This window comes from Bos javanicus, chromosome 22 (assembly GCF_032452875.1).
Source record: "Bos javanicus breed banteng chromosome 22, ARS-OSU_banteng_1.0, whole genome shotgun sequence".
In the NCBI taxonomy this organism is placed as follows: Eukaryota; Metazoa; Chordata; class Mammalia; order Artiodactyla; family Bovidae; genus Bos; species Bos javanicus.
Window position 1 is genome coordinate 56,561,705 of NC_083889.1, and position 14,851 is coordinate 56,576,555.

General features: G+C 43.9%; 1 protein-coding gene across 4 annotated transcripts in view; it reads left to right on the forward strand.

Annotated features, from left to right (window-relative positions):
• The first annotated feature begins 5,149 nt into the window (after positions 1 to 5,149).
• The window catches only part of RAF1 (Raf-1 proto-oncogene, serine/threonine kinase), a 75,792-nt gene continuing 66,090 nt past the window's right edge, over positions 5,150 to 14,851 (forward strand). For 2 of the 4 annotated variants that reach the window (XM_061397167.1, XM_061397170.1), the window contains exon 1: positions 5,150 to 5,528. The gene's annotated coding sequence lies outside the window, so the exon portion shown is untranslated. The remainder of the gene's footprint in view (positions 5,529 to 14,851) is intronic. The other 2 variants (XM_061397168.1, XM_061397171.1) reach the window with 2 other exon arrangements.

Here is a 14,851-nt window from a genome sequence, read left to right on the forward strand (position 1 = left end):
GAATTTTTTTTTTTTGATGTGGACCACTTTTGAAGTCTTTATTGAATTTGTTATGATATTGCTTCTGTTTCATATTTTGGTTTTTTGGCTGACAGACATGTGGGATCTTAGCTCTGGGACCAGGGATAGATCGCAACCTCTCTGCATTGGAAGATGAAATCTTAACCACTGGACTGCCAGGGAAGTCCCTGTGATGTGTATCAAAGATTATGAAAACTGCCTAGTTACAATAGGTGCCATAAATGGTAGCTACTATTTGTGAAATTTTACTTTCTTTCTTCTGAAAAATGCACCCTTTTTGGCCAGGTTTAAAGACCTTAGGTGGCTCAGATGGTAAAGAATCTGCCTGCGGTGAGGGAGATCCAGGTTCAATCCCTGGGCCAGAAAGGATGAGATGGTTGGATGGCATCACCGGACCCAATGGACACAAGTTTGAGCAAGCTCCGGCAGACGGTGAAGGACAGGGAAGCCTGGCGTGCTGCGGCCCATGGGTCACAGAGTCGGTCGCGACTGAGAACACCAGGGCATGTCTGGGCTTCCCAGGTGGCGCTAGTGGGCAAGAACCTGCTTGCCAATGCAGGAGACGTGAGACTCGGGTTGGATCCCTAGTACTGGGAAGATCTCCTGGAGAAGGGCATGGCAACTCACTCCAGTATTCCTGCCTGGAGAATCCCATGGACAGAGGAGCCTGGAGGGGTACCATCCATACAGTCGCAGAGTCAGAAGCGACTGAGCGCAGCATATGGCATGTCCATTTTTCCTTCAAGCCATTTCTGACTCATTCCTTTCCCCACTTCTGTTCCTCTTCTGAGACCTTTCCTGATTCTAGCTCTCCTGCCTTCTCCTACCACCAAACCAGAGGTCTCCAAAGTAGGTATGTGCGACCCAGTGGACTGCAAGATGGTCCAGCAATTCCACTTCTCAGTATATGCCTGAAAGCACGTCAACCAGCCTGAAAACAGGTACTCACACAAGTACGTGTACATGAATGCTCATAGCAGCACTATGCGCAACAGCCCAAAGATAGAGACAAACCAAATGTCCATTGACGGATGATGGATAAACTGTGGTATATACCAATATTTGTTGTTGCTTAGTCGCTAAGTCATGTCCAACTCTTTTCGACCCCATGAACTGCAGCCTGCCAAGTCCCTACGTCCTCCACTATTTCCTAGAGTTTGCTCAAATTCAGAAAAAGACCCTGATGCTGGGAAAGATTGAAGGCAGGAGGAGAAGGGGACGACAGAGGATAAGATGGTTGGATGGCATTACCGACTCAATGGACACGAGTTTGAGTAAACTCCAGGAGTTGGTGATGGACAGGGAGGCCTGGCATGCTGCTGTCCATGGGGTTGCAGAGTCAGACTGAACTGAACTGAACTGAGCGACTGAACTGAACTGAGTTGGTGAGACTTACATACTCAGCCATAAAAAGGAATGAAGTATTGCTGCATGCAACCAGGAGGGTGAACTTTGAAAATATTATGCTAAGTGAAAGAAGTCAGAACAAGAGGTCAAATATTATATGATTTCATTTATATGAAATGTCCAGAATAGATAAATCCGTAGTGATAAATCCATATATTGGTGATTGTCAAGGGCTGAGTGAGGAGAGGATAGGAGGGGGAGAAACTGCTTAAAGGGTAAGGTCTTTACTTTGCAGTGATGGAAATGTTTTGGAAGTAGAAGTGGTGGTTGCATAACACAGAGAATGCACCATGTGCCACTTTAAAATGAGCTTTAAATCATTCACTTTCAAATGGCTGATTTCATGTTATGTGTACTTCACCTCAATATTTTTTTTATAATTTAAGTTGATACATCGTATTTTTGTTTTTATTTAATCCAAGAAATTTTTTTTTCTTGACTTGGGCTCTTAGTTCCCTGACCAGGGATCAAACCCGTGCCCACTGCAGTGGAAGCATGAATTCAAGCCCCTCAATAAATTATTTTTGGAACAATGAAGTAGCCACTTTAGCTGGTCAGCTGAGAGGTTTGAATGAGGTACAGGTTCCTTCAACTTTCATGCTGGGCAAATACCAGCTAGGGGTGGTCGAGGAAAGGAATGGCCTAGGGGTCAGCAAGTGCAGCTTTGGTGCCGTGCCCTACTCAGTAATGACAGGATGATAAGAGAAACTGTCATGATTACAGTTAACACTTCTACAGTGTTTGATGTGAGCCTGGCACTCTTCCAAGTGCTTTACACACTAGACTCACTGAATCCTTACAACTCTGAGCTGGGTACCATCACTTTTTCATTACAGATGACAAACTGAGGAACTGAGGTTTAAATGACTTGTCCAAGTCACAGGTGAGGAAGTGGCAGAGTTCAAATGTGAACCTTGGCGGTCAGCCTCAACTCCCAGGCTCTGTGCTAAGTGTTTCCCATGTTTTATCTCATTTAATCCTGTGAGTCACATATTGTTGACTCAGGCTGGGACCTGGGACCCTTCACTGCAATTCCTATACCTTATCCACCCTTTGATCAATTTCTATTGAATAAGGAGGCCAAGAACCTTCACAGGAAATGACGTTGTGAAATTCGCTAAGTAGTGTCCGACTCTTTGTGACCCCATGGACTATACAGTTCATGGAATTCTCCAGGCCAGAATACTGGAGTGGGTGCTATTTCCCTTCTCCAGGGGATCTTCCCAACCCAGGGATTGAACCTAGGTCTCCCACATTGCGGGCAGATTCTTTACCAGCTGAGCCACAGGGGAAGCCCAAGAATACTGGAGTGGGTAGCCTATCCCTTCTCCAGCGGATCTTCCCAACCCAGGAACCAAACCGGGGTCTCCTGCACTGCAGGTGGATTCTTTACCAACTGAACTAACAGGGAAGCCCAAACATCATTATTATAGGAAATGTCATTATTCCAAATTAAAAAATATCCCCCCACGGTCCTCCCTATTCAATGTTTTCCAGTCTTTCCCCTGCATGGATTCCCTTTCCATACTTATGTGTATTTGTATACTTATGTCTTTGTTTTTACATATTACTTTATATTTATATAGGGACTTCCCTGGTGGCTCAGATGGTAAAGCGTCTGTCTACAATGCAGGAGACCCGGGTTCAATCCCTGGGTCGGGAAGATCCCCTGGAGAAGGAAATGGCAATCCACTCCAGTACTATTGCCTGGAAAATCCCATGGACAGAAGAGCCTGGTAGGCTACAGTCCATGGGGTTGCAAAGAGTCAGATATGACTGAGTGACTTCACTTTCACTTTATATTTATATATAGGTCCATATACTCTTTTTAAAAAAATAGTTTTATTTATTTAGGCTCTTCTCTAGTTGCAGCAAGTGGAGGGGCTACTCTCTAGTTGAGGTGTGCGGGCCTCTCATTGCAGTGGCTCTTGCTGCTGTCGAGCGTGGCCCCAGGGCTTGCAGGCTTCACTAGCTGCAGTCCATGGGCCTGGTAGTTGTGGATCCCGGGTTCCAGAGCACAGGCTCAATAGTTAAGGCAGTTAAGGCACGTGAGCTTAGCTGCTTCTCGGCATGTGGGGTCTTCCCGGATCAGGAATGGAACCCCTGCCTCTTGTATTGGCAGGTGGATTCTTTTCCACTGAGCCACCGAGGAAGCTGAGTCCACATAGTCTTGTTATCTCTTCTTGCTTCATCTTCATTTCCCTTTATACCATACATAGGACTAACTATATTTTCTTTGGCTTTCTCTTCACAAGACAGAGCTTTTGATTATTGCTGACTTCTCAATACGGAGAACAACGTGTGGTACTGACAGGCTTTCAATAAAAATTTAAAGTAAAAAATGTACATGGTATTGGGTAGCATTGTGTGCCTGTGTTAGAATGAATAGTCAGAAGGAGACCAGCCCTGGGATTTCTTTGGAAGAAACGATGCTAAAGCTGAAACTCCAGTACTTTGGCCACCTCATGTGAAGAGCTGACTCCCACTCTGATGCTGGGAGGGATTGGGGGCAGGAGGAGAAGGGGACGACAGAGGATGAGATGGCTGGATGGCATCACTGACTGGATGGACATGAGTCTGGGTGAACTCCGGGAGTTGGTGATAGACAGGGAGGCCTGGCGTGCTGCGATTCATGGGGTCACAGAGTCGGACACGACTCAGCGACTGAACTGAACTGAACTGAACATGTTCTACTTTTTAAAATGTAATGTCTTTGATGAAAAAAAAAATCAGTACATAGAACTGATTCTTTTTAACAGATGGATATCCTGTACTGTGGAGATAGCACCCTTTATTTGAACAGTTTCCTTTTTAACTAAGTAACATTTTTTTCCAGTGTCATCTCTAATGCAAACAAATGGCAATGAACATTTTAGCGAGTGCTTTTTTGTGCTTGCTGCTGCTGCTGCTAAGTCCCTTCAGTCGTGTCCGACTCTGTGCGACCCCATAGACGGCAGCCCACCAGGCTCCCCCGTCCCTGGGATTCTCCAGGCGAGAACACTGGAGTGGGTGGCCATTCGTGTACCTATTCCTCTAGAATTAGTGTCCAGAAGTGGACTTGCTGGGGCGATGGGTATATGCATTAAAATATTCATGTGTTTGTTCCTGTTTAGTAGCTACATTGTGTCTCTTTTGCAACCCTATGGACTGTAGCCGCCAGGCTCCTCTGTCCATGGGGTTTCCCAAGCAAGAATACTGGAGTGGGTAGCCATTCCCTTCTTCAGCGGTCTTTCCGACCCGGGGATCCAACCTGGGTCTCCTGCACTGCAGGCAGACTCTTTCCCATCTTTCCCGTCTGAGCCACCAAAGAACTGAGACTCAAAGGATTACGGACTTTCCCACATGATGGGTAAATGACAGAGTCGCGATGTGTCACCTGATGCGTCGGACTCCAGGGAGGACACGCCAAAGCTGGACATTGTTCTCTACACTGAGTCCTCGGGCTCATTTGGTTATCTCTGGACCTTGAGATGTCACCAGGCTGGCCTTCTTCTCCCTTTTAAGTCTCAGACTCCTTCGGGGCAGCTAAACTCTGACCCTCCTCGACAGCCACTCCGTTGGCCAGTCAGCACCCGCCCTAGAGCCTTCACGGCTCGGAAATGGCGACCAGCGCGATCTCTAGGCCACGCCCACTAGGAGGTGGGACCAGGGTTCAGGCCAGAGCGATGGATGCCCGAGCCAAGTTTGAAGTCGGCCCCTAGGCGGGCTCGCGCAGAAGCAGAGCTGGTGGCGGCGCAGGTCGGGAGGAGGAGCACCGAGTGTAGGGCTCGCCTGCCGGGGCCGCCCGAGAGTCTCTCAAGTGCGGGCGCTGGGGCCGCCATCTTAGATGGCGGGATTAAGGCGAGAACGAGAGTGAGACGGGAAGGCTTTCCTGCCGCTCTTGGGGCCCGGAGAGGGACAGGTGGCCGGGCTTTGGGGTGTGTGCCCTGAGGCCGCGGAGCGCGAGTGGGACAATGCGAGAGCTGCCCGGGGCCCCGTCCCCTGGGTTGGGGACGCGCCGAATGTGATCGCCTCCCGCTCCCTCACCCGCCGCGGGGAGGAGGAGCGGACCAGACGCCGCCGCCGGACGACTGGACGCGGAGGCGGCCGGGCTCCCTCAGGTAGGCTGCAGGGCCGGGCCCTGGGAGCGGGGCGGCGGGGCTGAGTGGGCCGGGTTCCCGGGCGGCCCGGCTAGGGCGTAGCTGACGGAACGGCCCCGCGGCGGTCGGGCGGAGGGCCGGGCCAGGCCGCTGTCACCCCGGGTGGCGCTGGGCGGGCGGGGGCCCCGGGGCTCGGTGTCATGGCCGGCGAGCCGAGTCCCCACATTCCCCACTCGAGATTTCCTTGTGTTTCGGGGAAACGTGCGGGCGCCACCCCAGTTCCCGTTGCACAGTCCTTGTATTTCGGCCACGGGAAAATCCGCCCAGACGCCTCGAATCCGTGTTGTCACTGAGGTGGACCACCGTCGTTTCTTTCTGGCCGCGGAGTGGGGGGACCCGGGCTTGCATCTTCTCTCAAGTGACACCCTTTTCGGGAAGGTGAGAGCAGTCGGGGACAAGAGGAGGAAATAGGTCGGTGTTCCACCACAAAGGAAGGGATCGGGGCCTCCCCTTGGGGCTCAGGATTCTGCGGGTTACTGATGATACCATTGGGATGCTTATACTGACGGTCGGCCCCAGGATGCTTGGGAAAAAAGATCCAGGGCTCCTTTGTGTGAAGTGAGAGCCGCCTGGACGCTTCAGCTGTGCAGCTGCAGAGGCTCTGCAGAGCTAGTCGATGCCCCGAGAGAGGCGTTTGGACAGGAGGAGAGGCGAGGCGGCTGTGTTCATTCATTGTTCTCGCTCAGGGGCCCAGGGTGTGCCCCTTTCTCTGGTGGGAGGAAGGTTAGGGTCTGCTGTGCCTCCTCTAGGTGTGACGGGGTTCTGAAAAGTCTTAAGGAGGGAATGGATTCAGCCCGCGTTCATTATTTCTGCCTGCTTCGTCCTCTAGGGTCTGAGTGGAGGTACGCGGCCCCTCTGTTCGCTCCCAAGTGTGAAAACAATACGCTGTGATTAGGATGGGTTTACCCAGGGTCGTCGTAGTTTGGAACAACTCGTTTTGCCTGGGGCAGTTGAGGGAGCTCGTAGACTGGAGGGGACTTTTCGTGCTGAGCAAATGCTCTTCAGGTGGGGAGGGCGGAGCAGGCTAAGTTGAGGAAACAGCTGGTACAGAGGCCCCGAGATGTGCAGGAGTTGGGATGAATTTGGGGAGCAGCAAGCCGTCTGGGGTGCAGGAAGGAAGTGGTGAGAGATGAGGGTCTGAAACAAAGGTTGCCTAGCTTGCGAAGGATCTTTCTTTGTTGAAAATAGTGAGCTAGTTGGTTTAATTGGAGTTATTTTAGACGAGTGTTGTTAATTTTCTTGCTGATAATCGATTTTCCCCCTTCTCTTGATGATGTTAAAGCTGTTAGTAATTGCACAGATTTACTTTGTTAAGTTCCGTCAAGAACATTTTGATAAATGCTTTATGTCAGATATTTTGCTTTTGCACTGTGGTGAATGAACAGAATTCATATTTCTCGGGGTTCTTGCAAAAGGTTCTTCTGAAGTTGTGCTTGCTCACAAAAGTGTTGTCTTTTTAAGTGTAAGACAGTCTACTAATACTGCATTTTAAATGGTTGTTGACAACATAAATTGTGCTCCCCAATTGCTTAGAAATAGGCAGATTATATGAAACAGCTGAAAACTTGTAGAATGCAACTGAGGATTTTTAGTTTAGTAAATGTTTTATATAGTACACTGTTTGGATTGATTCTGTGGATTTCAGTTCTGTTTTAAAGTCTTTAGCTCTATGAACATGATTTTCCCCAAAGAGCTGTATTGTTGTGGTTAATGTTTGTGCTAAAGTGACTATCACGATATTAACAGACTTCATCCCAAAGTTCCTGAGTCTTTTTCGGGTTGTGATGCTTATATACCACTCAGGAACATTAAGATTAAAACTCTTTTGGCTTGTCTTCACCCTTATCACTTTAAGGGCTGTGCTGTTTAAAATGCAACACCAACATTTGGCCCAGTTGAACACAGGATACTTGGGAAAATTAACCTGTTACTATTTCTGTGTAAAAGTTTATTATCTTTTAGATACACAGTGTTTGTGATTATAAGTTGTAGTGAAAGTGCTTAGTTTTCTAAAACTCTTATTTAACAAGAATTAAAAGATGTGTATGCCTTCAAAGGAGAAGGCTTGAGTGAAATACAGGAGAACATATTTTATAGGTTTTGGTTTTGCAGGAGAAAACAGTGAGAAGCAGATTAAACTCGTCACTTATGATGAAAAGTATCTAAAAGATGAAATAGAGAATGGTTAAACATTAAGTATTACAACTGCTCGGAGACTAGTTGCTTTTAGTTTAAAACAGACCATTTGTGAAATCCAAAGAAGTTTGCTCTGAGAATTAAACAACAACTTCTTGGAAGTTAAATTTGACTTCTCCAGAAGCACTAGGCTACTTATTAAATGGAAAATATAATTAATAACTTCAAATTACTATTTCAAGTAACCTGTTTGTAGTAGGTGCATGATTCTATCACATTTTAATTCCAGATAAAGCTTTGTTAATAACCTGTTGCCTAAAAATAGAAAAATGTTACATGGGGAGTGCTTTTGTTTGCATGTTAACATAATAGCCCGTACATAATAATCCTGGTCTTGGGAGGAGCTTGTTAGATGAACAGCATGCCTTAATGTTGACTTGCAGAAGAGAATTTTAACTAGTGCCTTTGAAAGGCGGTGGACTATGTGACAGTGGGGGGTTTATGAAACCATAAAGTCAAGCTTTGACTTAAAAGATCTTTTGTTTTTTTAAATCATGTGTGTTGTGAAAATCAGTTCTCCGAAAGAAATGACTGTAGTTGGAAACTTGTTCACCTTGACTAAATTAATTGGGACATCAAGGGACACTTGGGTTCATTTAGGATGAGGTTGTTTAGGGTTTTGGTTGTGTGTGTGTGTGTATCTTTGTGTGTGGATGTCTAAGAATTCTTATTTGCTAAACTGCCCAGGTTGCAAATGTGATACTAGTTATTTGTGTTATAATTCAGTTAGTATTTTTGGTACAGGGCTTAACTACCTTGCTGTAATCCTTAGAATACTAATGGCTGGTTTTTTTTGTTTTTTTGTTTTTTTTTTGCCTTAAAGTTGTGAGTAAGAATTCCTTAATTACATATCATAGTTTTCATCTTTAATTTTATAGTGGTTGCGTCATTCTGTCCCTCCTTTTCTCCCGGGATACTTGTGAAGCTCACAATGACTTTAGTAGGTAACTTCAGATCTGTTCGCCTTTCTCCTAAAATTAGTCCTAGAATGTCAGTTTAACCAAGGAAAACGTCAAGTGGGTGTTGTTCCTTTGTTACTGGTTTTGGCCCAGGCTATCTCAAGTCTCTCTGGCAACTCACTCAAGAAGTGTGTTAATTGCTTCACATTCCAATCAGTGTAGATAGTTTTTCTTGAGGAACACTTGACACATAGTTTTATTTTTAGATCAGATTCTAAGGGATTTTACTGGGTGGGGATTAACAATCGTAAAACTGATTTGGAATTAAAACCTTTGTGATTTAGAAATTGTTTACATTTTTGATTAATGAATGGGAAGTCACAGGCAGTGAAAATGTTTTAGGGGAACCAGATATGTCTAATGGCTTCTGAGGATCCTGGTGGACTATATGGGTGACATCTTCTTTCTGCCTGTTGGGTTTCATGTACTGTCATCCAGTAGCAAGAGTAAAGAATACATCTTTACTGTTTTAGTCAAGACTTATCTCCTGTTTATTTTCTTTCATCCTGCTCGGGAAGGGAAAGGTGGTCTGATTTCTTTGAAGCTACTTAATACTAGGCATCACATTTGGACAGAGTATTTACGTTCTTCATCCGTAAACATTTCTGATGGAAGAATCCGGCTAGTAATGGTTAACTATGTTACTGTGTCTTTAAAATTATGAGTTTTCATTCTTAATCTGGGTTTTATGGGGACATACTTTTTTTTTCTCTTTTCAAAATTAAAAAAAATTATAGTGTGATTGCTTTACAATGTTGTGTCACCTTCTGCTGTATAACAGTGGGAATCAGCTGTATGTATACGTATATCCCCTCCTCCTTAGGCCTCCCCCAGCCCCCTCCCCACATCTCTGGGTCATCACAGAGCACCCAGCTGAGCTCTGCGTTACACAGCAGCTTCCTCAGAGCTCTCTGTTCTACACGCGGTGGTGTATACATGTCAGTGCTTACTCTCCGAATTCACCCCATCCCATACTTTTCCATGTTAGATGGCTTTTAACATCTATCCTTTACCTAGGTTTCAGTTCAGTTCAGTCGCTCAGTCGTGTCCGACTCTCTGCGATCCCGTGAATTGCAGCACGCCAGGCCTCCGTGCCCATCACCAACTCCCGGAGTTCACTCAAACTCACGTCCATCGAGTCGGTGATACCATCCAGCCATCTCATCCTCTGTCGTCCCTTCTCCTCCTGCCCCCAATCCCTCCCAGCATCAGGGTCTTTTCCAGTGAGTCAATTCTTCTCGTGAGGTGGCCAAAGTATTGGAGTTTCAGCTTTAACATCAGTCCTTCCAATGAACACCCAGGACTGATCTCCTTTAGGATGGACTGGTTGGACCTCCTTGCAGTCCAAGGGACTCTGAAGAGTCTTCTCCAACACCACAGTTCAAAAGCATCAATTCTTTGGTGCTCAGCTTTCCTCACAGTCCCAACTCTCACATCCATACATGACCACTGGAAAAACCATAGCCTTGACTTAGACCAACCTTTGTTGGCAAAGTAATATCTCTGTTTTTGAATATGCTATCTAGGTTGGTCATAACTTTCCTTCCAAGGAGTAAGCGTCTTTTATTTCATGGCTGCAATCACCATCTGCAGGGATTTTGGAGCCCAGAAAAATAAAGTCTAACACTGTTTCCACTGTTTCCCCATCTATTTCCCAGGAAGTGATGGGACCAGATGCCATGATCTTAGTTTTTGAATGTTGAGCTTTAAGCCAACTTTTCCACTCTCCTCTTTCACTTTCATCAAGAGGCTTTTTAGTTCCTCTTCACTTTCTGCCATAAGGGTGGTGTCATCTGCATATCTGAGGTTATTGATATTTCTCCTGGCAATCTTGATTCCAGCTTGTGCTTCTTCCAGCCCAGCGTTCTCTTGATGTACTTTGCATATAAGTTAAATAAGCAGGGTGACAATATACAGCCTTGACGAACTCCTTTTCCTATTTGGAACCAGTCTGTTGTTCCATGTCCAATTCTAACTGTTGCATCCTGACTTTAGGGTAGATGAAATCCTGAGTTTTCCTTAGAAGAACATGACTTTTGTTCTCTGGCAAATCTGATTAGGAAGCTCAGTTTCTGGGAGAGGCATTTCCCTGGATCTAGATAGATTATTTTGAAAGGAGTTTCCATTTGCATTTTAAAAAGTTTGTTTATAGTAGAAAACTATATAGTAGAAAACTGACTCGATGGACGTGAACTCCGGGAGATGGTGATGGACAGGGAGGCCTGGCGTGCTGCAATTCATGGTGTCACAAAGAGTCAGACACGACTGAGCGACTGAACTGAACTGATAGTAGAAAAAACTGGAAAAACTTGAGATGTTCAATGATAAGTAAACTGAGGGACAGCCCACTATGGGGCACAGCGCTTTTCTTGAACTGTGGCGTATATGAAGCATTTATGACACAAGAAATGCTGTATCTGAATGATTGTAGTTCTGTTAAAACACAACATTTAGTACAATGGAATGGTATTCTGTAGTGAAAAGGAATTCATCTGAGCAAACTCCAGGAGATAGTCAAGAGCAGGGAAGCCTGGCATGCTACAGTTTGGGGCGGTCTCAGAGTTGGACATGACTCAGCAACAGAACAACAACAAAACTTACACATTCTCCAGTATGTATCAACCTTGCAAACATCATGTTAAATAAAAGTAGTCAGTCAGAAAACCCCACATATTCTGTGATTCTTTTTGCATGAATTGCCCAGAACAGGCAAATCTGCAGAGGCAGAAAGTAGATTTGTGGTTGCCAGTGGCTGGAGGGAGAGGGGAATGGCAGTGAACAGTGATAGCGGTTTCTTTTTGAAGTATTGAAAATGTTCTGAAATTGATTGTGGAGCTAAATGTACCACTCTGTGAGTCTAATAAAAGCCATTGAGTTGTACACCTTAAGTGGGTGACTTGTATGGGATGTAAGTTATATCTCACGCTTTAAAAACAAAAACTCAGAGGCTACACATAGGAAGAAAGCACATGTAGATGTTACTAGTGGTTGTTAAACAGAAATTATTTATTATTACTTTATATTACTTTTCATTGTCTCTGAATATATTGTTTTATAATATAAAAAAATTAGGTTTTATTAATCTTCTATATAGATTATACACTCACATGCTCCAGCATTCAAAGGATACAGAAAGTTACACTGTTTAGAGTAACTCTACTTTCTCCTTTGTTTCCCATACCCAGCTTTCTTTCGTGGAGGGAAGTGCTTTATGAGGTTCTTAGGTATCTGCCTGTTTTGTGATGATACAAGAATATTCACGTGTCGGTGAGCTGCCCTTACTTCCTGCCAAATTGTCCAAGAGTCTCCTTTGCTTTTCAGACTAAGGATACAGTTCTTGCTTTTATATCTTGGTAGTGTGGATTTCTCTTACTATCTTCAGTGGAATTCAGAAGGCTTTTTTTTTTTTTTTAAGCACCTGAGTGAGTGCAGCAGGCTAGTGGTGGAGGGTGAATTAGGCAAGTTCCTGCCTCAGTGACCTTATCTACTGAGAGATTCACACGATTTCCTCACTTTTATCTGTTCCTCTTTTAAGAGCCATTTTGAACACCATCTTCTAAATACCATTTCCTCTCCTTTTTCTCATTATGTTTTCTTCCTTGAACCCTATCTTAAGACCCTTGCATTTATTTTTCTTACGGCCTTTATCATATAGTCATTTGTGAGTTTATCATCCCGTTAGATCATAAATTCAAGTTAATGCTTTCTAGTCAGTGTGCAAGTCCTTCTTTGTTGACATTTGTGAAATAATTTGAGAAATTGAGGGACCAGGTCTGTGTACTTCGGTGAAATTATTAAATCAAAACACTACATTTAATGCTAGACTTTATAATAAGACCTTTTATTTAAACTTCGATGGTTTGTGTATGTATTTTTTGGTACTGTACACTGTAGACTTGATATGTATTTATTGTGACATGTATTTTATTTAAATATTTGTTCACCTCTCATCTTTTCTCACAAGACTGTATCTTAATCACCTTTGAATACCCAGAGTTTAGCACAGTGTTGATGCCCCTGATTTCAGTTCAGGTCGTTGAGTGTAAGGTGCTAAATGATGTTGATTGAACTGAATTTTTTATATAGATGTCTTACATCTCTGGCTAGACATAAGCTCCTTAGAACTGAGACATGTCTAATTTGTAAATCTCTAGTTCTTGAAACTTTGTCTTGATTATGTAGTAAACATTATTTGCATAAGTAGAGATTCACAGGTTCATCACCTGTGGATTGTTCCTACTGCCCATCACACACTAATGTTTACAATTAAGATTGTAAGGTGCTACTTCCTAAACTCATACTCAGAGCTTTGTAACATAGGATTTCTATGGAAGGAATCAACCTTGCTCAGCTTCCCCTTCTATTTTGCATTATCAGTAGAGTGCTCTGGGTGCTCAGTGCCAGCTCCCTGAGGACGTTTGTCTGCTTTAGTAGCTCTGATGCATTGGTTCAAGTGGCTCTTGCCACACTGGCTGTTCTCTTCTGCATTCATAGGCTTTCTACATGGAAGGTATAAATGATACTCTAATACCTTCCTTGGTCTTAGTCTGGCTTGGAATTAGAGAAATGTGAATGTGAGAATAACCATCATAAATACTCTGTGCCTAGTATTTATCTAGCTGTCTGACAATTCACAAATGGGCCCCTTAGGCTTTTTTGGAGGGAGTGGTGGTGGTAAACTATACGTAACATAAAATTTACTATTTTAACCACATTTAAGTGTATTATTCCGTGGCATTAAATGCATTCATAGTGTTGTGCAAACATGACTGCTAATCTGTTTCTAGAAATTTTTCATCATACCAGATAGAACCTTGTAACAATTATATTGATACAATAATTCCCAATTCCTCCCTACCTCCAGCCCCTGGTAAACTCTGCTTTCTCTCTGAGTTTGCTAGTCCAAGTATCTCATATAAAGGGAATCATCGTTAGTCAGTTGTGTCCCACTCTTTGCAGCCCCATGGACTGCAGCATGCCAGGCTTCCCTGTCCTTCACCATCTCCCCGAGCTTGCTCAAACTCATGTCCATGGAGTTGGTGATGCCATCCAACCATCTCACCCTTTGTCATGCCCTTCTCCTCCTGCCTTCAGTCTTGCCCAGCATCAGGGTCTTTTCCAGTGAGTCAGCTCTTTGCATCAGGTGGCCAGAGTATCGGAGCTTCAGTTTCAGCATCAGCCCTTCCAGTGAATATTCAAGGTTGATCTCCTTTAGGATGGACTGGTTTGATCTCCTTGCAGTCCAAAGGACTCTCAAGAGTCTTCTCCAGCACCACAGTTCAAAAGCATCAATTCTTTGGCTCTCAGCCTTTTTATGGTCCGACTCTCACACCCATACATGACTACTGGAAAAACCATAGCTTTGACTTTTGGACCTTTGGGGAATCATACAATATTTATAATTTTGTATCTGGCTTATTTTACTTACTGTGTTTTCAGGATTCATCCATATTATACTGTGTGTCAAAATTTTATTCCTTTTCATGGTTGAATAATATTCCAGTGTCACACACAAAATATTTTATCCTTTCAACAGTTGATGGGCTCTTAGGTTCCACATTTTGGCTTTTATGAATAATGATGCTGTGAACATTGATTTGTAAGTGTCTGTTTGAGTCTCTGCTTTTGTTCCCAGGAGTGGAATTGCTGGAACTGATGGTAATTGTGTTTAACTTTTGAGGAATTGCCAAATTATTTTCCACAGCAGCTGCATCATTTTATATTCCCACCAGCAATGCATGAGAGTTCCAGTTTATCTGCATCCTTGCTAATACTTGTTATATTCTGCTTTTTTGATAATAACTGTCCTAATGGATGTGAAGTGGCTCTGGGCTTTTCTCTTAACTGCTAATTAGATTGACTGAGCAAACCAGAAGTTTAGGAAGTTGGCTGTATTTGCATCTATGGAATTTTTCCTCCTTTATAAATGTATTTGTATATAATGTTCTTCAAAGAGATAAATTAATTACACAATTAATGACTCCTTTTTTGGGAAAAAAAAGGGTTTTATTCAGCTGGTACATGTAGTTGTTGCTTTTACCTTCCTTATACCCTTCATCCCCTTTTAATCTAAAATATATTCAGTTAACTTATAAATAATTATTTCAGTTAATCTTGAGTGGTAAGATA